At 40.5% G+C, this 24,816-nt stretch overlaps 1 protein-coding gene and 1 pseudogene across 1 annotated transcript in view; both read right to left on the bottom strand.

Annotated features, from left to right (window-relative positions):
- EPHA6 (EPH receptor A6) overlaps positions 1–24,816 on the bottom strand; it is a 1,133,516-nt gene that overhangs the window by 80,083 nt on the left and 1,028,617 nt on the right. The window lies entirely within an intron of this gene.
- Positions 22,840–24,094, bottom strand: LOC101638916 (annotated as a pseudogene).

Below are 24,816 nucleotides of genomic sequence, written 5' to 3'. Positions count from 1 at the left end.
GGAATGATGAGGGCAACAAATGTATAGATGTGCTTTACACAATTGATCTATGTATTGTGATGAAATATATGAGCCCCAATAAATTGATTAAAAAAAGATATAGGTTCTTTAATTTGATTGTGGTATTACCATTTTTTCAGACAAAGAAATGGAGAGGAAGTAAGGGTAGAAAAATGTTCTGAGGTAACATAGTCATTATGAGGCTTTCTAATCTGGCCAAGAGTCACAGGCTCAGAAACCCACCAAGGCAGTTCTACCCTGTCTGGAAATGGGTCACAATCAGTCGGCATGGTAGTGATATTTAGAAGCAGGTCTCTTGATTTCAAAGCAGTGCTCTTTTGAATATATAAGACATTCACCTTATTGTCAAAATCCAATAAAGTATTGTGAGTAAATGTGAAGAATGTTACATATAAACATTATTATGTTTGAATTTCCTCTCTCAAAGTTTAGAAGCACAAGATTGGTGGAAGGAGTGTCCTATAAGAGGGAGGAATTCATAAATGGATTTATACATATATGTCGACTTACCTTGTGAAGGAGCCTTCTGGTTATCAAACCCTGTCTCTGCTTAGACCATCACTACTTCTTCATAAGTAAATCGATGAATCAAATAAATATATTTTTAATGTTTTCCTGAAAAAATCATTCAAGTTTAACAAGAAGGTAAAACTAAAACTAAAGCAGCATAAAAGAGTTGAGGATACTAATAACAAATTATGGCGGTTGGTGTTGGGAAGCTTTACTAGAGGTAGTTTGCAGAAGGAGGCTGACAGCCCCCAACATCTGGGATAGATTGACATTAGAATGATGGCTGGGATGCAGAGGGCCCCCCATCCTGTCGAGTAGTTGAGTATATTAGATACTCTGGAAATTGATAACACACCTTCAGGCCAAGTTGAACACTGACAGGTTGATATCAGCTTCATCACCATCTAACCAGAGGATCCCTGGAAGCACCCTAGAACAGGCCGCCCTATTGAAATTGCACACATAAATCAGCTGAAGTATAAACTCCCTTCATGACCCTGAAACATTTCTTGAGGTCTAGGACACATCCATCTTTTAAGGTTTTTACTACTGATTTTGAGATGACCCCCTTGCTTCTAGAAGCCATATACTCCCTTTGAGCTTACAAAAAAAATGGCTTTTATTTTATGAAAGGACATTAAAATAGGACTCTTTCTATCTCAATTTTGGCTGCAGACCTGAAGGAGCAAATAGAAAAAAAACAATTGATAGCAAGAATCTTAAACTTCCAAATGTCCCACAGGATACCAATAGTTGCTAAGGAAATTTGACAACACTGGAACAAATACATTGCTTTTGCTAACTGTTGCTCATGCCCCAGACCACTGAGATAGAAGAGGCTAAGAGGGACATCATTTGGGGAGAAAAAGGAATCCGGGTGGCATGGCGCATGTCATCTGAAGTCTACTGAGGGCTCTTCAGAGATTACTGGGAGAATTTGTATTTGCCCTTGGTGTTTGGGGAGACATAAAGCCTTGGCTTTAAATCCATGCTGGGAAAAGCCTAAGGGTGAGTTGCTAGTTTCTTAGAACAACAGTGTGTAGTTCTAAAACAAAATTTAGTATTTGTGGAAATATTGGAAAAATGAATTTGTGATGTACTTGACAACCTACACACTAAAGCTACGAGCACCCGGGTTTGCGTCTTGACTTTCCTGTTTGTGGTTCTCCTAACGTTGGGTGAGTTCACCTCTCTTGCTTGGGGAAGTAAGTCTGAGAGAAAGTGCAAGACCCTCGCTTAAACGGGCTGACAGAATGGCTGTAACAATGAGCTCACACGAGGATGGTGCAGGGCGGGTGGCGTTCTGCTCTGTGTGCGTAGGGCTGTAGGACTGCCATAGCTCTGAACTGACTCGATGGAACTCACCCCCACCCCCCCACCCCCACTGCACAGGTTTAGACATCTCCCTAAGCAGGGCAATCATACTTTTTCACATAGAGAATGTTTTGGACATTCTAATCATCAAATATATGAAAAATGCCTGGATTGTGTACATATTAAGTGAACGTTTTTGTAATTATTATTGGGTTAGGGTTTGGCTGTTCTTTCACCGACAAGAAAGCAAAGGAACATATGCCCAGTGGGTGAGATGGGGTTCTTGTAGAATTGGGTGCGCTGGCACTGTTTATCCTAAGAGCTTTTCCAAGAAAGGAGTGTTTAAAGAGTAAGATATTGCCAACAGAGTTTCAAAGTTAGAAAACTGGGATTAAGAAAGTAATTCTAGTACCTCAACTTGAAAAGGAACAGGCTTTTCTAAGACATAGTCCGGAAAAAGATGTTTAGTAACCGTTAGAATGGTGGTCCAAAGAACATATGAAAATATGCCTTGAGGGAAAGTCTTCGTTTTAATGATGTCGTTAGTTCAGAGAACATAAATGCAGACCAAGAGAGTCCCAAACACGTGAAATTGATCTTATTTTCCCTTACCACTTATTTATGTTTCCCTCGCCAGCTGCTTCTGACCTGGAATACGTCAGAGGGTTCAGCGGGACAACTGTGAAGGATAAGCAGGAGCGCTTAGCTGAGAGATTGTTCCTGAACAAGCAGTGTTTGGGAGAATCAGGTTTTCTCTTTAAAATCTTAGGACATTGGCTCTCCTAATTTAATCATTTTGTGTCACACTTGTGATGTTTTGGTTTAGAATAAAGGAACCTGTAAGTAAATCATTAATCCAGTAGGCATCTTTTGGATATATAATGTATACATGGTTGTGTGTAAAACATGCTGTCACCAAAGTGACTGGCTTATATCCCGAATCCATCCATTGTTACCCAGCAACAAAGTTTCAGTGCTATGTCTGGTTGGCTTGGGACATAATGACTTTGGACAGAATGCACAGATCATTACACAGTGTCACCTGTAGACTGGAGCTTTATAAGATAACCAGTGACCCTACGATAGGCAGCTTCTTGTAAGAATTTCTCCGGCTTCTTAAAGGTAATTAAGTAGAACTAAATCTCTGCCAAATGCTTGCATAAAGGACAAAAGATGCCATTTGGTTCATACTTACCTATCTACTCTGTCTACAGTAATAGTATTTAAATTGACAGTGCTTTTGTAACCTCACCTCGTGGACTCATCTTTCTTTAACTTGTTTTCAGTTCCAAAGGACATTTTAATATACCACTATACATGAATTCTGGCGCGAGAATATCACCAACCCTATTAATCAACTGAATCTGCTTGTGGTTTTCTATGACGGTGTCATTTTTTTGAGTAATATGAAATCAGATCATCTCTCACTGATGATGTATCTCACTAAATCACTCTCTGAATGCTGATAACATAATGACAATAACATATTAGCATACTTCATCATCACATGTACCTTTGCTCTGGGGATGTTTTATTGTAATGTATAATATACTACCTGTCATTCCGATGATGTATTACAGCAAGACTTCCTCAGGAAAAAAAAGTACATTTTGATGGAATACTATTCATATCAGATGGTACTGCCCAGGGATAAACACTTGAAAAAGTGTGACTTCATTTGCCGTGGAATTGGCATGAAGGTCAAAGGCACTATCATACAGTAGATTAGTCTGACAACAACAGGTATCTCGTTTTAGAGACTAGTTCCTGAAAGTGTAATTTTCAGTTCTACGTGGGTTTTTATGCCTCGTAAATATTAATAGCCACAGTACTGAGACCAGGTAATGCCAGTTTAGCCACAGTACTGAGACCAGGTAATGCCAGTTTCTGCAGACTGCAGTACGACCCAGTGAAACGGCACTCTTAAACAAGATGTGGCGCTGGCTTGGGGCAGTATGAGGTGACTTCCAAGAACAGATGAAAAGTGACTGTCATATATTATAATTCTTTTCTTGCAATTTTGGCCCTTGAGCGAACTCAGAATATTATACATGAAAGAGACTCATAGATGCCATCTATTCTGAGGGTGGCTTAGAGAGAGTAAGACTAACTGGGTGGTAGAGTAACATCGAACACTAGGTTTTCTGACAACCATTGCAGTGCTTGCTATAGGATAACCAATGTTCATTTTGTTTGGTATGTCTTTTTAATCGCTACGATAGGGCATTAATATGAGCAGTCCTTCTGACACGCCATCAGACAATACTCCATTGCTATCCATAAGGTTTTAAGATGTTAATCCCTCAGGAGTAGACCATCTCTTTCTATCTCCTAGTCTGTCTTAATCTGGAAGCTCTGCTGACACGTGTGCACCCTGGGGGACCCTGCTGTTATTTGAAATGCTAGTACATGAGATTCCAGCCTAACAGCCATAGGACAGCAAGCACAATACCACAAACTGACAGAGAAATGGGGGTGCATTGGCTAAGGGTTTGGCTGCTAATCCAAAGGTCAGCCCTTCTGAGAGGAGGCGAGACTTGTCAGTCTGTTCTTTTACAGACAGCAGCCCAGAAACCCTCTGGGGAAGGTTGGAATTGACACCCCAGCATGCAGCCACAATGGGGATAATGCACTGGCGACAAAAGAGTTCTTTCTTTCTGCTACATCTGATGATAGACTTCATGCAAATCAACGTCTACTTGACTGAACACAAATCTCATCTGCTGGAACAAAACTATAATAGTGATAATAATAATAATAACAAAACTCCAAAGTAAACCCACTGCCATTGAGTTGATTCTGACTCACAGCCACCCTAGAAAGGATGTCTGAAGTTGTAAATTTTTATGAGAGCACTTAGCCTTGGATATGAAAGAGACACATTGACACCATCTATTCCAACTATAGATTCGAATTGCCAACCTTGAGGTTATCGGTCCAAAGCTTACTGGACCTTGATAATAACACCTTGATAATAACAGCCACTATGTATTGAGTGTTTACTGCACACTAAGCTAGACATTTTGTAATTGTTATTTTTAATTTTTCTTCTTCACATAGCCTGAGCACTTCCTCCGAGACACAGATTCCAGAAAACAATGGCCTTCAATCAGCATACACAATCTTATCAACATCAATTCTTTTTCTGTCCATAATGCTTGTTCAAGAATGAAACACACCAGGTTCACGTGGCCTTGATGTAATCACTTTTGCTGGTAATTATGATGATGGTTTCATCCTAATTATAATCTCTAAACACTGGAAACCATTGTCTCTGAGAAGAAGACTAGACATAATGTTTTATATTTATTCCAGGCTTTTGATAAGAAGACAGTTTTTATTTAAATGCAGACTGCTACAGCTGATTCCAGACAGCTGAAGTTTTCTGCCAGCACTTTATGTGCCTCTCCCTGTTGTACGGATGCTCTTCAGCATTTCCCTGGCTGCCTAATTTAAATGATAAGGCACCCACATTGGCAGGCCCTTTGCTTCTCCTTATGTTCTATGTAGGGCAGAGCACTTCATACGTGTTCAATCTTCTTGACAAATGCCTATCTCACTGAACCAGACAGCATTTTCCTCACTTACTTAAAAAAATGTTTTTATTATCAGGCCATCATGAAGCCTTGACAGGGGCCACCTACCCACCGCACACGTCACTCTCATAGTCACCATCCTAGCTGCAATGCAAACATTCTGGCTGACCCAGGGAGCATTACTAATAGCACAGCTCTTAATATCACAATAGATGCTCATAATGCTTTCTTTAATTCTAAAGGTCAGGAAACCATTGGCAATGGGAGAACACACACAGGGTAATGATTTGTTGGGTAACACTTTTCAATGGGTGACTTTAAGAAGAGACTGCCCATATGTATCTTTTTAATTTGAAAAACAGCAGGGCAGAAAATTGAGGTCACTGATAACTGAGCCCCAGCGATCTGAGTATGAATGGAAAAAACATAATGTTTTAGAAAAGTTTTCTTCCAGCAACTTTCCACCACTACGAAAAGATGTCACTATAAATCAAAGGCAAACAGGTCGCACACAGAGATGTTCCAGTGCTTCTTACAGGTAGTGTAAATCACATAAATTATTTAGAAAACGGCAGTGAATTCCAGTAGCTTGGCTTCGCTGACTGAGAATTCAACACTGGAAGGTCAATTGGTTTAGGATGAGAATTGGCCTTTATTGAGATTTATGGCATTTCTGGCACTTGCACAATAAAATATCCTGAGTCAGAAAAAATGAAAACAAAACTTCATTTTGAAGCGTCCTACAAGAATTTCTTGAAAATTTCATTAAATGGTGCTTTTCTGCAGAAGATTCATTCTGCTAGATGCACCTCCCGGTCAATGACTGGGAAAGACTTGGAAAAACAGGACTTAGTTATATTCAAAAGGGCACATTTGACACAGCTATTAAGAACAGGTACAGCACAGAAGATGAAAGCAACTTGCTTCAGCAATTTAGCCGTCGGAACAGTCTCCAGGGTAAAGAAAGTTCCACGCAAGAATAGCGATGAGGACCAGGGATTCTGTGCTTCAGGGTGCAAACTCTCTACCTGTGGGGATGGAGAGGAGAGGCTATTAAATTGTTAGGGCCATGTCCTCTGTGGAGAAGCTTCTACACAGTACCTCTATGCCCAAAGAAACGCAGATTCCAGGGAGAGACCATAGTTGTCAGGAAAACATGAAACTAGCAACCTTATCCATAGTTCTGAAATTTCTATAATTGTGTTCTTTGTGGTTCTACCGGAGTGGTCTCTTTGCTTACAAAATAAGTGTTACAGCTAACCATCCAAAGGAAGCAGGTTGGAAGGCTCTAGAAGAGGATGTTCTTTTTTTTTCATCTTGGGATCTCATTTAGCTTGATCTTTCCAAACGTTGTCAAGTCCACATTGATGCTTACTCATCACCATTGCTTGAGTGAATATCTTAGTGTAAGGAGACAAAACCAAACCGGGCATTAGAGTTATTAAGCCCCATTGCTCTCCGGCTGAATCTGACCCATAGTGACCTCACAGGACAAGATAGAACTGTTCCGCGGGACTTCTAAGGTTGTCACTCTTTCCAGAAGCAGACCTGCCGCATCTCTCTCCCCCGCAGCAGTTGAGGCTCAAACTGCCTACTTGTTGCTTAACAGCGGAGCTCACGTTAATCTCTGCACCATTAGGGCTCTTCAAGGTTATTAGATAATGAAAATCAAATATTTTTCTTAAGGAAGAATCTTAGGACAATATAACTAAACCTAAACTGGAGATGCTTTTGTATCTGAATGCATTTATAGTTACAGAAACCAGCAATCTCCTTCAACTGCATTCAGATTATTCCTCATTTTATAAGACCACTTATTAGGCATCCTATTTATAATTCAGATAAAAAAAACAGACAAACCGATATAAGGGAAAAATGAACTTTTCATTTCGACTTTAAAACCACACTGAAATGCCAGGAACTCAAAATGATTTTGAAAAAAGAAGAACAAAGGTAATTGACTCACACATCTGGATTTCAAAACGTACTACGACCCTAGAGTAGTTGATGTAGTGTGGATCGAATGGACACATGTCAATGAAAGACAATTGAGAGTTAGAAATAAATCCAAATATTTATGGCCAATCAATTTTAAGTAAAGTTGGGAGGACAGTTTAATAGACAAAGCATAATCTTTTCTGTAAATGGTGATGATACAACTGAAGATCCACATGTAAGGAATAAAATTGGGCTCCTCCTTCTATATTATAAAAAAATGAATTCAACACAGATCACAGATCTGTGTAAATACAAAAGGTCTTAATATATGAGAAGAAAACATCACAGGAACTATTTTGTGATTTGAAGTATATGAACATACAACGTGGTTTAATGAAACAAAGAACAGGAAGGGAGTTCATGCAGTCCCACATGGCTCCTGATTCTCAGCTGCTAAGCAGCCTGGCAGGAGAGACCAGCTGGCTTCCACTTTACTTGGTGTTATCACGAGAAAGACCTTTCTTCCTCCACCCGCACACCCCTGCAGGACCAGAGCTGGTGAAAAGCAAAAGTAGCAAACTCCCTGCCATCGGGTCAAGTCAGTGCTGACTCATAGTGACCATCGGTGGGGATCTGAGGCTGTAGCTGTTTACAGCAGTAGAAAGCTGCTGGTGATTTTGAACTGCCGACCACACTCCACTCCACCACCACATAGAAAAGGCAACAACAACAACAACAACACAAAAGGGCTGAAAGTTAGTCTTCAGAACGGAATTATTTGTTGTACATCTATCCAAAATCAAACAAAGTTTCTTTCAGCCTATCATCGCTTTTAAAGTGAGTGTACATACATCTTACTATTATACCGGAAAGACAGTGGTTGGCTGTGCCGTGTTTTTGAATATTTCTGAAGAAGGTGACCATTACAGATGTTTGAATGATTGCAAACCATTTGGCCCATAAGAAAACGGCATGGGGCCACATCTGAGCTCCCTCACCTCCATAAGGGGGGAGGAGAATCAAATTCCACATTTGCTCAAGGATGATTCCCATGAGGCAGGAGTCAGACATGCGTCCACCTTCCATCCTCCTGGATGTTATTCTGACAGCAATGGTCCCTTCCAAGGCACTGTAGTCTGCTCGGTTCAAACCATCACAAAGAGCTACTCAGAACTCACAGATGATACAATTACGGGGTTTATTAGGGAAGTTAACAGAGTACAAATCAGGATAAAGAACCACGAAGGAAACAATCCTTTTGTCTACAGCACCACTTCCCATTTGTACCAGCAGGCACACCTCTCTGGTCCTCAGGCTCTCAGCTGCACAGTCCCTGGACATCTGCCCTGCCCAGGCAATTGTTACAATGCTGCATTGGTAAACCTTCAAAAGGCCTGTCAGTCCGACTCCTGCACAAAGCCACCAAACTCTATTTGTTCCATGGGCAGCCTTCTGCCTCAACCCAGCTTCTTTGCCCTATTTCGTGGTCTTGATACCTTTCACCACTCCTAATAGGGCTTTTACATGAGCTACATCTGCTGTGGCTCTTCTTTCTTGATGGTCACAGGACTCCGTTCCTGTTTTGGAGATGGTCACTTTTACACCTAGAGGAATGGCAAAACTAACGAACCCCCAAGTTAGAGGCTTCTGCCCCATGTTTGCATGATCCCATCCAGTGGCTGCAACCAAGGAGCTCAGGTATTCGCACCTCCGGTGAGGTTAGTGCAGGGCTGGGCAGTATTTCCTTCTGCTGTGTATAGTGTCACTGTGCATCAGAACCGAGCTGATGCACCTAGCAACCATACCAACCCAGTGACTGGGTGGGAGTTACAAAGATTTTGGATCTAGGAGACAAACCAAATAATTTCATGTCACCCCAGCCCATCTTTAATACGAACTTCTCTAATCCAACATTACTTATTACTCTACGAATTTTCATGAGCTCATTATTTTTGGCAAAATCCCTTTATTTCATGTATCTGTTGTTGTGAGTTTAATTTGTGTGAAATTGGATCAAAGATTTTAAAATATTTTAAATATCTGAGGTATTCTATTTTCCTGGTATTGGAGCTCTGAAGTGGTAGCCAAGCAATGCACACACATTATAGCCTGTGGAGGGTACGGCATACAAATGACCATATTTAAAGTCTTGATCATTTCCGCTATGCAAATATTACATAAAATCTTTTTATAAAAGACATAATAAAGTTCAAAGAGAAGGCTGACATTGAAGAAATAAAGGTAAAACTATCTTGCAGTACTTAAAACATTGGTTTAATTTATGTATTTGGATGACTTCATTAACAATAAAAAATTTAAAAATACAAAGGTATTTAAAAAGCCTTAGGATAGGGATTATGGGTCTATTGTGTCTGAAATAAATTATTTCAAAAACAAAGTATTAATTTTTCTTATATTAAGAAGTGGACAAAACCACATATTGGTTTTGCTATTTTTCTTTAAATTATCGTGTTTCTTTAGCTATAAAAGGTGATCATCTTAGTTTCATATCAATCCTAATTAAACTTTGGTGCCCCCCACATGCTTTTCTTTTATATAACTTGAAGTCATGACAGACCAACAGAAACAGAAAATCATATATCAAAGAATCAAGCCCAAACTGAACTTACTGCCATTGAGCTGACTCGGACTAGTATCATCACTCCCACATTGAGCTTCCAGATTGTCCGTCTGCACAGGAGTGGAAAGCTTTTTCTCCTGTGGAGCAACTGCTAGATTCAAATTACTGCCCCAAGGACTACCCCATGATGACACCAGGGCTCCTTATGGGGGAGACTGAAAGTTGCAATTGATTTTCATGGAGGAGGGCACCATTCGTCTAGAAGTCTTGCCATTGTTCTTTGGGAGTGAAGCATAATGTCCTCCTTCAATGGCTTTGAACTTGGCACATGACTTGGTTGGCTAAAGAAGGTCTGTGTGGGTCCAATATCCGGTACAGCACCCACAGACTTCACGGTGCTTGCACTGGTTTATGATTACTCTGGTGCTCCCATCCCATGGCAGTAGAACACGTCAGGCTGAGAATTTGGCATGAAAGCAGAGCCCCGTGAACATTTTAAGGATGGCTCTGCCACAGGTGACAGGCAGACCGTCAATGAGAAAGAAGTGTGTGCTATTGCCAATCCCCAAGACTTTTAATTTAATTTTTGAGAGGTTACTGGTCACACAGCATTATTACAGAACTAGGTATTTCTTTTTTGGTATTGTATTTTATTCTTAAATTTTCCATAATATTAAAATAATTAATGATTCTAAGAAGTTTATGTCTCATTGATCATCATCAGCTATTAGAGATGTAAAAATGTGTACCTCATGCCCAGAATGAAAAATTTAGTTAAAGAACTTAGGGTCCCTTCTCGCAGTTCTGCAGAGTCTAAGTTTGAAATAGGGACCATGCTTATTACATTTCATTATGTCACAATTTCTGATCACTTAAAACAATAGTTTCAATATGAACTTCTTATAAATGCCAGAACTCTTCTGAATGTATCATTATCAACATCATGTACAATAAAATGTCTTATGTACATGACAGCTTGAGATCAGACAGGCACTGGCTTGTTGCTGTGATGGAGCCCTGGTGGAGAAGTGGTTACATGTTAGGCTGAGAACTTCAATATCAGCAGTTCTAAACTACCACCCGCTCGGTAGGACAAAGGCACAGCTTTCTACTCCTAAAGACTTACAGTCTTGGAAACCCACGGGGGCAGTTATAGCCTACCCTTTAGGCTCCCTGCGAGTCAGAAGTGACGGGATGGCAGTGAGGTACTCTTATTCTTTTTTTTAGTTGCCCTAACACAGCACACATTCTCTTCAGTTGTTCTTTTAGGGGAAGGGTCTCTGGCAGCCTACAATAGATAAAGCACTTAAAAAAGATGTGCTTGGAAAAGCTCAAGAAAACCTCTGACACTAAACATGGAGATAGGATGCAATGCCAGTAATTAACGTTTGGAAAAGTAAGTTTTATGAGCAAGAGAGAGATTGCAGGAGAAGGACTTTCCTTTGTCCTCTTCATGCACCACAGGAGACAAAACACCTGACACACACATCACTGCAGGCGAAACACAAGGAAGACTCGCGCCAGATGGTTGTAAACAACTCCAAGGAGCAGGAGAGCCAGACACGGAGTTTTCCTCACGAAAGCGGGGAGATGTTTTTTGCTGTGCCACAGGTAAACAATGTATACCCTAAGGCCAGTGGAGGTAGTGAGATGTTTACTAACAGATGCCGAAGCACATAGAAGGCAGGAGCCAGTGTTCCCCGATGGTTATAAATGCATCTTTTTACGATAATTCTGAGAGATTTCAGTGAAAACACTTGAAACCTTAGCTAGGCATAAAGTGATAGCACCATGTGTCACTTGTAAACAAATGTGGGCACAAAAGCCAGGAAAGATAATGCATGTCAGCCGTAAACATATCAGTGAACGAAACCGAAAGGTCTTATGCATTAGAGAGGATGTAAATAAATTCACAGGCTGAGAGCTGTAATAAACACATCCTGGCAAATTACAGCTGGCTCCTGTTCCTATAAAACCAGGCATATACGTATGTCGAGTTTGTAGTTCAGATTCTTTCAGTGTGTCTCACTGAAACTTTCCATTGTGTGTAAGCATTTTACTCAAGGAAGCGATTGTGAATTCCTTGTAGGTTGGGGATGAGTCTTATTCCCGTTAATCTTTCCAATTCCTAATATCTGCCACCTGCCAGGAATGCAATAAATGTTTGTGAAACGGGAAGCATGGGAAGAGAGCAAAGGAAGGGAGGGAAGAAAGGAAGGGAGGGAAGTGGGAACATTAGAAAAGTTAGTGTACTTCTTTGCCATAAGTCATTCCAGTTGAATGATGTAGACTATATGGCTTCTTTATCTCCAGATAAGGTCTTCCTTCATACATTTAAGGGGAGTGTCTCTCTTATCTTTCTCCAGGAAACGGTGTGTCAAACATATGATTCAATGCTTAGCTGTATTCATTTATTAGTTTGGAGTGTGCCTAAGAAATATTTAGGGTTTATGGCTTATGCTATATTACTCATCAAACCAGGAAATGCATGGTTGTTGCCCGTGCTACTTTCTTACAGCTTCTTAGCAAGAATATCATGCTTGTTAAGTGTTGTCGACTCATAGCAACCTGATGTATAAAGAAGCACTGCCAAGTCCTGCCCCGTCCTTGCAGTGATTGCTATGTTTGAGCCACTGTGTCAATCCATTTTGTTGAGCGTCTTCCTCTTTTTTTTTTTTTTTTGCTGCCCCTCTACCAAGCATGATGTCCTTTGTATTTTCTGATCACATTTCCAAAGTACCTGAGATGAAGTCTCGCCATCCTTGCCTCTAAGGAGTATTCTGGCTGTACTTCTTCCAAGACAGATTTGTTTGTTGTTTTGGTAGTCCATAGTATTTTCACTATTCTCCAGCATCATAATTCAAATTCATCGACTATTCTCTGGTCTTCTTTATTAAATGTCCAACGTTCACATGCACATGAGCATTTGAAAATACCATGGCTGGGGTCAAGCATACCTTAGGTAATGCCTTTTGCTGATTTGGGCCTTTGGGTTTACCAGAGAATTCACATCAAAGGAGATAGCAGCATAGCGGTTCATCAAGTGGACTCTGGACCCTGGATTTGAATTTTAGGTTTACATTTATTATTTGTGTGACCTTTGGTTATTTACTACATTTGGAGTGTATACGCTTTACTTATTTGTTTACTTGACAACAGCCTTATAATTTCATTTTTCTATAATAGAAGAAAGAAAATTTAGCTTTTTCCTCTAGCATGGTTTATGAAAACTTGTCTAATTATGAATAGTTTAGATACATTTCTTTCATATTTATAACTTTTAAACAGATGGTGTTGCATGAATTTCTATGACTGTGACAAATTTGGGAAAACCTAGCAAGTTTCTTCCTTGACTTGATAGCAGGGAGTTTATGTTTTTGGTTTTGGTTATTTAATTTTCCCCATGCTTCAGTGGTCTCATATGTAAACTGGTGATAAACGTACCCTTAGGGGAAATAGAGGGAAGAACTAGGAGGCACAGGGCATTTATAGAGGTCTAAATACAGGCATGTACATATGTAAATATATTTATATAGGATGATGGGGAAATAGATCTACGTCCATATATTTATAGGTTTAGTAGTAAGGCAGCAGATGAACATTGGGCTTTCACTCAAGCACTTCCTCAGTGCAAGAACACTTTATTCTATTAAATTAGCATTCCATGGTGCACACCTTCCCAACACGATTGCTGAAGACAAATGTGTGCATAAGCGAATGTGGTGAAGAAAGCTGATGGTGCCCGGTTATTAAAAGATTTAGCGTATGGGGTCTTAAAGGCTTGAAGGTAAACAAGTAGCCAACTAGCTCAGAAGCAACAAAGCCCACATGGAAGAAGCACACCACTCTGTGTGACTACGAGGTGTAGAAGGGCCCAGGTATCAGGCATCAAGGAACAAAAATCATATAATTATAAATGAGGGTGAGTGCAGAGTGGAGACCCAAAGCCCATCTGCGGGCACCCGGACATCCCCTTACAGAAGGGTTGTGGGGAGGAGATGAGCCAGTCAGGGTGCAGGGTAGCAATGATGAAACATACAACTTTCCTCTAATTCTTAAATGCTTCCTCCCCCCACTATTATGATTCCAATTCTACCTTACAAATCCGGCTAGACCAGAGGATGTACATTGGTACAGATAGGAACTGGAAACACAGGGAATCCAGGATGGATGATCCCTTCAGGACCAGTGGTGTGAGTGGCAATACTGGGATGGGTGGAGGGAAGAAAGGGGGAACCTATTATAAGGATCTATATATAACCTCCTCTCTGAGGGACGGAAAACAGAAAAGTGAGTAAAGGGAGACATTGGACAGTGTAAGACATGACAAAATAATAATTTATAAATTATCAAGGGTTCATGAGGGAGGAGGGAGCGGGAGGGAGGGGAAAAATGAGGACCTAATGCTGGGGACTTAAGTGGAGAGCAAATGTTTTGAGAATGATGAGGGCAATGAATGTACAAATGTGCTTGACACAATTGATGTGTGTATGGATTGTCTTCAGAGTTGTATGAGCCCCAACAAAATGATTTTTTTAAAAAATCATTAAAAAAAGTACCCTTGTGAATTCTTATGGCCTGTTTACAAATGTTTCTCTCCTTATAGATAAGAAGAGGGATTGTTATTGCTTTCTTCTTTAAAGCTAGACATGGTTAACTTCTACTGATAGCATTTAAGATTGAGTGTGGCATTTCCTTTCCTTTAGCTATGGTGACTCTTGATATGCCAGATGGTGTATATTCCATCATACTAAGTCTCTATGTGACAACCACGTAGAGGCTAGTTCCTAGCTAATCCTCAAGGATACGAAATGTGAGCTAGAAATAATGATTACACAACTCATTTTAAAGGTGATTTAACCATGGTGTGTGTGTGTGTGTGTGTGTGTGTGTGTGTGCGCGCGTGTGCACATGTGGAGAATGCTCTAAGATTGATGTAGTAGTGACTGTACAATTCTCCTTGATATGATTGGATGATTGAACATTTGAACTGTATGATATGTAAATTATGTGGCAATCAAACTGTTGGGGAAAACATAAAAGGAAATAGACCTTTACTGTGCTAAGCCACTGAGGCTTTGGGCTTACATGTTCAAGTAGCATAAACTAGCTCATTCAGCTGATGGGGTTAAACATTTTTTTTAATAGTAATTTGTTGTGTTTTTGGTGAAAATTTATACAGCAAAGTAGGTTTCCATTTAACACAATAGAGATTTTTCAATGACATTTGCTACATTTTTTATGATGTGCTTGACACATTAACTTATCCAATAGCTTGTTATAAATACAATTTAAAAGGTAAACATTTGCAAAGATTTTAAGCTTAAGAAACAAACTGACTCCCTGCCATCAACTCAATTCCGATGCATAACAACCTCACAGAGCAGAGTGGAACTGCCCCCTGTGGGTTTCTATGGCTGTAAATCTCCAATAGGGCAGAAAGCTTCATCTTTTTCTCTCAGAGTGGCTCATGGTTTCAAACTAGTGCCCTGTGAAGTTAGCAGCCCAAGACATAATAGACTATTCCACCAACACTTCTTAAAACTCTCTAGTAAGCGTTTAATAAGTCAAAATGAAACTTAGTTATTATTCTTATTTAGATTGCTGCCACATTAGAGCAGAGACCGTCCCCTACTTCCCAGTTGAGTGCTTACATACCAAGAGTAAGTACCTGGCATATGTTTATTTCATTAAAAATGGAGTGGATCATTTACATGGGGTAGCCGTGGTTGGCACAATCCAAGGTCAGAGCAAAGAACTGTCACTGGATGGAGGTGTGTGGGAGATAGGAAATGCCTTCTGCTATCAGAATACTTAAGTTATGACACTAATATTTCATCTTGTGCAGAGGGTAAATCTAGGTTTATTATGCCTGAAGCTTAAGAAAGGTATTTAGAATGGGAAAAAGGTGTACCAAAATAAAATGGTGACAAATTTCAAAAAGTGTATTTAACATAGAAAAGTACACATCTTTTGTTACAGTAATTGTGTGGCATGTATCCATCATGTCTTTATGTACTACATTTTGGGGTGAATATTCTGCTTACCTGTTTACTTGGCAATAACTTTAAGATATCATTTTCTATAAGTGCAGTAGAAAGGGAATTACGTTTTTCTCTAGTATGGTGGATAAAAACATGTGTCTAATTATGAGTAGTTTAGACACATTTCTGTCATGTTTATAGCTTTTAAAATATGTGATATCACTTGAATTTCTATGATTGTTGACAAGTTTGGGGAAACCTATCAAGTTACTTCAATAGAAGAAATGTTAAGGACCACTTTTCTGTTTGCAGTACTATTACAGGTTTGTGCCCTGTAAGCACACAGGAATTCTGACAAGCGTATGCTATACTCACTAAAGGTGAAGAAAAGGCAGGATGATTCTAATTGAGTGTACATTGCATTATCAAACCTATTTCTGACAGGAGAGGGCTTTTTTAATAAGGCATTGATTATAACTGGGTCTTCTACTTATAATTTTATGTATCTGGTGATTTAAATAATTTACAACCTCAAAACCTCTAGTGGGTATTTCTACTAGGGTTCTACAGCGTCCTCATGAGTCAGAATCAAATTGATTCCAGGAGATTTTTAAGACTTAATTGTTGTTAATTTTATAGTAAATTTACATATATTCTTTTGGATTTAGCATTTATTCCTACGTTCATTCATTGAACATATTTACTGACCGTGTGACATCATGTTGTTTTCTCTGAGGTGCAGTAAAGTCTTTGTACTCTGAGCAACCCCATGTGACAGCAGTCTCCTGGGGTTGTCTAGGCTGCAATCTTTAAGGAAGAAGAACATCAGGGCTTTTCCCCAGAAATTGACTAATGTTTTTTGATTCCCCAAACTTTTCCTTAGGCAGAAGACAGCTTAGCCATTACAGCATCAGGGCTACTATACTGAATATGATTAAGATACGAATATCAGATAGTGCTCATTATCTGGGAGTTTATATTCTAGTGGGAAGTTGGGAATGCATATAATAAGCAGTAAATGCAGGGAGTAGCAGATATGGTCTAATTTAATCTGATAAACTTTTACCAAACCCAAACTTTTTTTTTCTTTTCTTTTCAAGCAGAGCCAGGATTGTATTTGGGTAATCACCCTCAACTGTACAGCTACACATTTCCTTAAACCAACTGTGTAAATCCTATTCCCTTTGCCAGAGATTGATTTAGGAATGGGCATCGATCAATGTGATATGGAAATTCCTGAGGTATTTCTGGGACAGTTTCTAGAAATATAGAAGCTGGTGGGGTGTGTAGAACTGCCACATCCATCTTCAAACCTGAGAGGCAGAGCTCAGCTGAGCACTGAGGGCAGAGCAGACATCAGGAAAGACATGTCTATGGCCTGATGGGGTTGATAAGCAGTTGAATTTCCCTCTAGCTATACTACCTTCAGGGTCATAGAATTCAAAAAGAACATTTTGAATAAGCTATAAAACTCCAAATTAAACCACAGCAAGTTTATTTTTGCCAGCCAAACCTCCTCTCAGGAAAATGGTAGTTTCATTTTATCCTCACTTTAACACTGGTGCAAATATGAAAATCAACTGAATACCTCAGAGGGTGATTTGATTATCCTTTTTATAGTTACTACATCTGCACTAATGTATTGGGGGCTATTATGTTGTTTATTTTCTATAATTTCCCCTAATTAACAGTTATTACCAGGCGCTGTCTTCGTTCAATGGATGCTGCTGCACACATCAGAGCGCGTGGTGATGTAAGGCAGACAACCTCAGAAAAGGCCTCCTTTCGTTTAAATGGCCCGGCAGCTGACGTATCACCTTCGTGCGATGAAGGCTGTGCACAGTCACACGAGCATGGTGCTAACAAAGCCCTAGTTATCTGAAATTAGGAGAATTTAGCTTACTTAAAAATTATCATTCAAAAGAGTCTAAAACCTTTCTTTTCGTTAAAGAGAAAAATACATCTCTTAATGGTTTTGGACTGAAAAATGCACATCGATACTAAACAAATGACATTTGAGTAAAGGCTTAGCAAAGGTGTTTATATGTTTTGTAAGGCAAAGGGAAGTCCCTCACCTCCGCCTCCCCCCTTACCCCCACCAGCAACTTTTTGTTGTTGTTATGAAGCTGTTGTCCTGGTTGCGAACATTTGTAACATTTCAGCTGTAACTGGCTAGGTGGGTGGTGTCTGTGTTTATCAATGCTGACAGTCCGGTGTGGGAGAAAGTATTTTGTTCTGAACAATTGAGTAGTGACAGACAAGCTGCCCATCGAGGATTCAGATGACAGATCAAGAGGAAAATGAGCTCGCAGAGAGTGTTTCAGTGTCCTTCCCCGGGAAAGCAGCATGCGGCATGCGCACTGGGTGCCTTGGGCTTCTGTGTTAGTGTTCACACTGCTGGAGAATGGATTGCCTGAACCAAGTGCACCCTCGATTGAGCACAAATGATTCAACCACAATTTAATAGGGAGATCATTACTTCTGCAAAAGGATTTTCATGAGGAGCAGTGAGGAGCCAGAGACTATGGAGGAAATTGAGACATTGCTCGCTCAGCATGGTAAAATTGCATGGCAGTATAGATAGATCTTGTCTGTCCTCGATGTCAATAAGTAGAAGGGTCAATAGCAAAGACAGGCAGGCTCCATGAGCCTTGTCAACACGAGCACTTCTGGTTATCTGCACTAATCCTTGGGGATTATTTACTTTTCTTAAATCATTTTATATTTAGCCCAAAGAGGCTCTGAAAAATAATCTATTGAGGGGTCAGGGGTGAGGCATCATCATCTCCATTCATCCTTAACCAGTTGAAGTGCTTGATGGCTTCCATCACACCATCCTCCTGGTACTGATAAATCAGAGCAGGACATAAAGCTTGGCTCCACTTTATAGCCTAAGTGTGTGATCTGAACACTAGTCCAGGTAAGAAAGAAAAGATTAGCTGTAATTAATTTTAATTATTGAATGAAAAAGGCTATCCATTAGGAACTAGAGGAAAGTTGTATTTTTCATCGTTGCTACATCGCACCCTGACTGGCTCGTTTCCTCCCTGAGACCCTTCTGTAAGGGGATCTCCAGTGGCCTACAAATGGGCTTTGGGTCTCCACTCTATACTCCCCCGCTCATTCACTATGATAAGATTTTTTGCTCTGATGATGCTTGATACCTGATCCCTTCGACACCTCGTGATCGCAGAGACTGGGGTACTTCCATGTGGGCTTTTTTGCTTCTGAGCTAGATGGCAGCTTGTTTACCTTCAAGCCTTTAAGACCCCAGACACTATATCTTTTGATAGCTGGGCACCATCAGCTTTCTTCGCCACATTTGCTGATGCACCCATTTGTCTTCAGCAATCGTATCATGGAGGTGAGCACACAATGATAAAAGCTTCCTCCCCCACCCCACTATCATGATCCCAATTCTACCTTGCAAGTCTGGCTAGACCAGAGGATGTACACTGGTACAGATAGGAACTGGAAACACAGGGAATCCAGGGCGGATGATCCCTTCAGGACCAGTGGTGTGAGTGGTGATACTGGGAGTGTAGAGGGAGAGTGGGTTGGAAAGGGGGAACCAATTACAAGGATCTACATGTGACCTTCTCCCTGGGGGATGGACAACAGAAAAGTGGGTGAAGGGAGACATCAGACAGGGCAAGATATGACAAAATAATAATTTATAAATTATCAAGGATTCATGAGGGAGGGGGGAGTGTGGAGGGAGGGGAAAAAATGAGGACCTGATGCCAGGGGCTTAAGTGGAGAGTAAATGTTTTGAGAATGATGAAGGCAATGAATGTACAAATGTACTTCACACAATTGATGTATGTATGGATTATGATAAGAGTTGTATAAGCCCCTAATAAAAATGACTAAAAAAAAGAAGAAAAGGAAAAAAAAAAAGGCTATCCATTATTAAGAACCAATTTGAATGCCTTTATCTCCCAAGAGTCAATGTGTGATGCTCTTCATGTCTCTAATCAGTTATTAATAACATTTCAGCAGCATGGCATAGAAGTATCAAGTTTGAATTCTTTAAACAATGCTGTAACAACCTTTTGGGTTATTTCGAGGCCACATAGAGACAGATATATGTACTTTTATATTTAAATTATATATAAAATGAATTTTATAATAAAATTTTGAATTATACAGGACCATATAGACTAAAAAGGAATCCTGGTAGATGACTGGTTAGCCACCAGCTCATCAGTTTGAAACAACCAGACGCTCTATGGGAGAAACATTAGGGTTTCTAATACTGTAAAGATGTATAATTCGGCAAACCCACAGGAGCAGTTCTAGCCTGTCTTACTGGGTCACTTTGAGCCAAAATTGATATAATAGCAGTGAGTTTATATGTAGCATAAAGCAGGTTCCTGGGTGGTATAAACTGTGCTCTACTAACTTAAAGCCTGGCCATTGGAACACACCCTGCTGTGTGGCAGAATGAATAAAGGCTGAGCGATCTGCTTGTTCTCTTTGTCCACGTTGGTTGCCATGAGTGGGAAGTGACTCCAAGGCAGTGGCTTGTTTTATCATTTCCTTAGAATACAGCACGTAAGCGCCCTTCACACTTGCAATAGTGACCGCTGAGTTTGGTGCATGTCATGCCAACTCTGTCTCATCATACTTCTCCTCTTCATTTGTAATGTAGCATTTCATTCAAAACGGATCAACGCACCAGCTATTTCAGTGCCTTAGGGCATGTTTTCAAGTCATAGATTCATTCATTCAATAAACCAAAAATTTACATGAATGGATCCGTACTCAGATTTTTGTTTCCCAGAGTGCTTTTCTGAGGAGCCCCTGTGGCTCAGTGGTTAAGGGCTTGGTTGCTAATGGGAAGGTCAGTGGTTTGAACCGACCAGCTGCTCGGTGGAAGAAAGACATGGCAATCTGCTTCGGTCAAGATTGCTGCTGTTGTTAGGTGCTGTTGCATTGGCTCCAACTCATAGCACTCCTGTGCACAACAGGTACCTGATCATGAACGATCTTCATGATTGTTGTTCTCTTAGAGACACGATTGCAGCCATTGTATCCATCCATCTCGTCTAGGGTCTTCCTTTTTCACTGTCCTTCTACATTGCCACGTCTATCGTTCTTTCCAGAGGATGGTCTCTCCTGACAATATGTCCAAAGTAGGAGACACTTTCTCCCTTCTACGGAGCATTCTGGCTGTACTTCTTCCCAGACAGATGTGTTCATTTTTTTGGCAGTCCATGTCGTTGTTGTTAGGTGCCATCAAGTCAGCTCAGACCAAAACACTGCAGGGTCCTGCACTATACTTACAACTACTCTATGCCTGCGCCTGTTGATGCAGCCACCGTGTCAATCTATCTCATGGAGGGCCTTCTTCTTTTTCACCACGCCTCCACTTTACCAACCGTGATGGCCTTCTCCAGGGACTGGTCTCTCCTGATAATATGTCCAACGTATGTAAGATGAACTCTTCCCATCCTTGCCTCTAGGGAGCGCTCTGGCCTACTTCTTCCAATATAGATCTGTTTGTCCTTTTAGCAGTCCATGGTACTTTCAATATTCTTCTCCAGCACCACAATTCAAATGCATCTATTATTCTATGGTCTTCCTTATCCAATGTCTAGCTTTCACATGCATATGATGCAATGGAGAATACCATGGCTTGGGCCAGGCACACCTGAGTCCCTAAAGTAACATCCTTGCTTTTCAATACTCTGAAGTGGTCTTGTGCAGCAGAATTACCTAATGCAATACATCTTTTTATCTCTTGACTGCTACTTCCACGAAAATTGATTGTGGATACAAGTAAGACAAAATCATTGACCGCTTCAACCTTTTCCTCCATTTATCATGATGGTCCCTATTGGCCAAGTTGTGAGGATTGGAGTCTCCCTTACATTGAGTTGTAATCCATACTGAAGACGACAATCCTTGATTTTCATCAGCAAGTGCTTCAATTCCTCCTCACTTTCAGCAAGCAAGATTGTGTCATTTGCATAATAAGCCTTCCTCCAATCCTGTTGCCACATTCATCTTCATATAATCCAGCTTCCCTGATGATTTGCCCAGCATCTAACTAAACAAGTCTAGTGAGATGATATAGTCCTGACACACACCTTTCCTGATTTCAAGCCATGCAGCGTTTCCTTATTCTGTTCACACAGCTGCATCTTGATCTACGTATAAGTGCTGAAGGAGCACAATGCAGTGGTCTGGAATTCCCATTCTTCTCAAGGTTATCCACAGTTTATTATAGTCCACACAGTTTAATGCCTTTGCTTAGTCAATGAGACACAAGTAAACATCTTTCTGGTATTCTCTGCTTTGAGTCAAGATCCATTCGACATCAGCAATGATATCCTTTGTTCCACATTTTCTTCTGAATCCTGCCTGAACTTTTGGAAGTTCCCTGCTACCAATTTCTTCATGTAATTCAATTTCTCTGATTATTTGCTCAACACACAGTTTGTTGAGTGGATCCAACCGTGAGGAACATTTTTCCTGATTACAAACCTTGCAGTCTTCCTTTGTTCTATTTGAATGATTATCTCTTAGATCATGTACAGAGTCCACATGATCATGAGGAAGTATTCTGAAACTATCTTTCTTTTCAATGGTATCCATAGTTTGCTATCATCCACACAGTCTAATGTCTTTTCTTAGACTCTGCAATCTCTAATGATTACAGCCTTGGAAAGCCTTTCGGGTAGTTCTACTATCTCGTAGAGGGTCACTATTGGTCAGATTCCAATTGATGGCAATAAGGTAGAAGATTTAAAATGTGCTTTTAATTTTTTCAACAATATGTTTGCAGAACTTCCAAGAGTATGAAAAAGCCTGCTTTATTCTCCCCCCCCCCCCACCCCCCCGGAGAACTATTTGTTCAATACATTTCATTTTTCTCTAACTTAGATGATTTTTCCCTGGAGCTAAATTAGGAACTTGAAGTTTTCTCATAATAAACACTACGGTATTCTCATAAACTGCATTCTCTGATTTTCTTGTCAACCTGCTTCAAGGAAATCCACGTATTTAAGATGCTTCCTCACAGTTTGGCCCATACCAAATGATTGTTCGAGACAAAGATCTGAGCAGCAAACTGAGCTGATGCTTCTGGAGAAAGTAGTTGAACAGCCGAGACCCCTGGGTGGCCAAAGAGAAGATCACACGTCCTGAGCTCCCCAGTCTGGTGTGAGCGGAGGACAGCTGATCACTGGATACACAGCGTTACCAGAAAGCACTGGTCCCAAACCACTGCTCCTGCCCACTACTGCCACAAAGACAGTAGAAATGCCACCCCCTTCACACTAGCTTTAATTCCCAGAGTTTCATCTGGGCCCTTATGGGCAGATGTTACTCGGAGTTCACATGGGATGCCAAAATTTCCACAAGCCTCCTTGATTTTTTTCGCACTGACGGAGATCAGAGGTCGAGCCCATCAATATTATAAGCCTGCGCTGACTTTGTGATTTCAGAAGCAGCTCTACTCTTTCTGCAACCCACTCAACATTTTTCTTGACCATCTTCAGCCCTTCAGGAGTTACTTCTCTGAGGTCACGATAGGACAGTTTGTCCTTCTGTTGGCTTCGATCTCTGGATGGTCAGAGTCTCCAGGAATCATTATCAATAACATCAGCAAGAATAATTTCTTTGGTGGTTACATCAACACCAAATTCAATCTTACGTCAACCAATATACAGTCTTGGGGCAAACAAGACTTTTCCAGTATTTCAAAAATGGCCTGTGTGGCGTGATTCATGATATTCACTTTGGTTTGACCTATCTCAAGTCCAGCAAAGTAAAATTTGGCAACAATTAGCTGCTCCTCAGACCACTGTGTGTCATTATTGGCATCATCCTTGCAAAACAGCTCCACTTTGGGTGGGTAAAGCTTGTAGCCTTCCTTGACGCCAGGGTTCCTTTTGAGAAAAGAACAAGTTGCTATTCTTCTACAGACCCACTCAAGGGTAATCATTTCACACTGGGGGGCAATGAAAGCCGTTTCCCCCCATGTCTTGCTGAAAGCAGTTTTGATACCTGCATCCAGTAACAACTGAAAAACACAATTGGAAATTGCAGCTTTGCCCTCCAGGTGGTTCTTTCTAGCTGCATTCCCTGCTGTAATCTGGTCCTTGGACGCAGGAAAACTTTCCCAACTCATAGACTGCTTTTGTTTCCCCGCCCCCCGCCCAGAGCTTTGGACCAAGGACCACCACCTCAGAGGACGCCATTATGTTGAGGAGGCTGGGGGCTGTGACCACGTGAAGTAGAGAAGCTGGAATCTCTGCTTTATTCTTTATAATGGCTCCATAGTATTTTGTAATTGGAGTGGATAAATATTAATTTGAAATTCCTGAATTCATGGAAATTTAATTGGTTTCTCATGTTTGTCTATTATAAATGATCCTTCTATCAATACTTTGTACATAGTGTCTGTTCTCATATAAAAGTATTTCTTAGGAAAGCATCCTAGTCAATTTAAACATGTGTGAATTGAAAGTTGGAGATACTGTACTATGAAATGCTCTTCAAAATATTGATCAATTTATACTTCCGCAAACACTATATAAAAGTACTTACAGTACTGTATTACTCCTAGTCTTTTAAAACCTCTAGCTTGCATAGTGACTAGAGGTCTTAAAAGCTTGCAAGCAGCCTTTAAGTCATGCCCATTGGTCTCCGTTTGCCTGGGACAAGAGAGGTAGAAGAAGAGGAGGCAGAAATTGGATAAGGACAGAGAATGTGTGGTAACACTCTCTAGGAAGAGAGGTGTCTTTGGCCCTAAGACCAGAAATACTGGATGGTGCCTGGCTATTTTGACTGAACATTTTGTGCAAGGAGTTTACAGAAGGATCCTGATCAATAGGGAGAAAATACAGAATACAATTTCAACTTTTCAAGGACATTGGAGACAGGGCATGGTGCCCCAACAGGCTAGACTGGAAAACACAAG

Source organism: Echinops telfairi, unplaced genomic scaffold (genome assembly GCF_000313985.2).
Source record: "Echinops telfairi isolate 266 unplaced genomic scaffold, ASM31398v2 ScPeMD7_6;HRSCAF=24_1, whole genome shotgun sequence".
Classification (NCBI taxonomy): Eukaryota; Metazoa; Chordata; class Mammalia; order Afrosoricida; family Tenrecidae; genus Echinops; species Echinops telfairi.
This window is presented reverse-complemented; position numbering and strand designations above follow the sequence as displayed.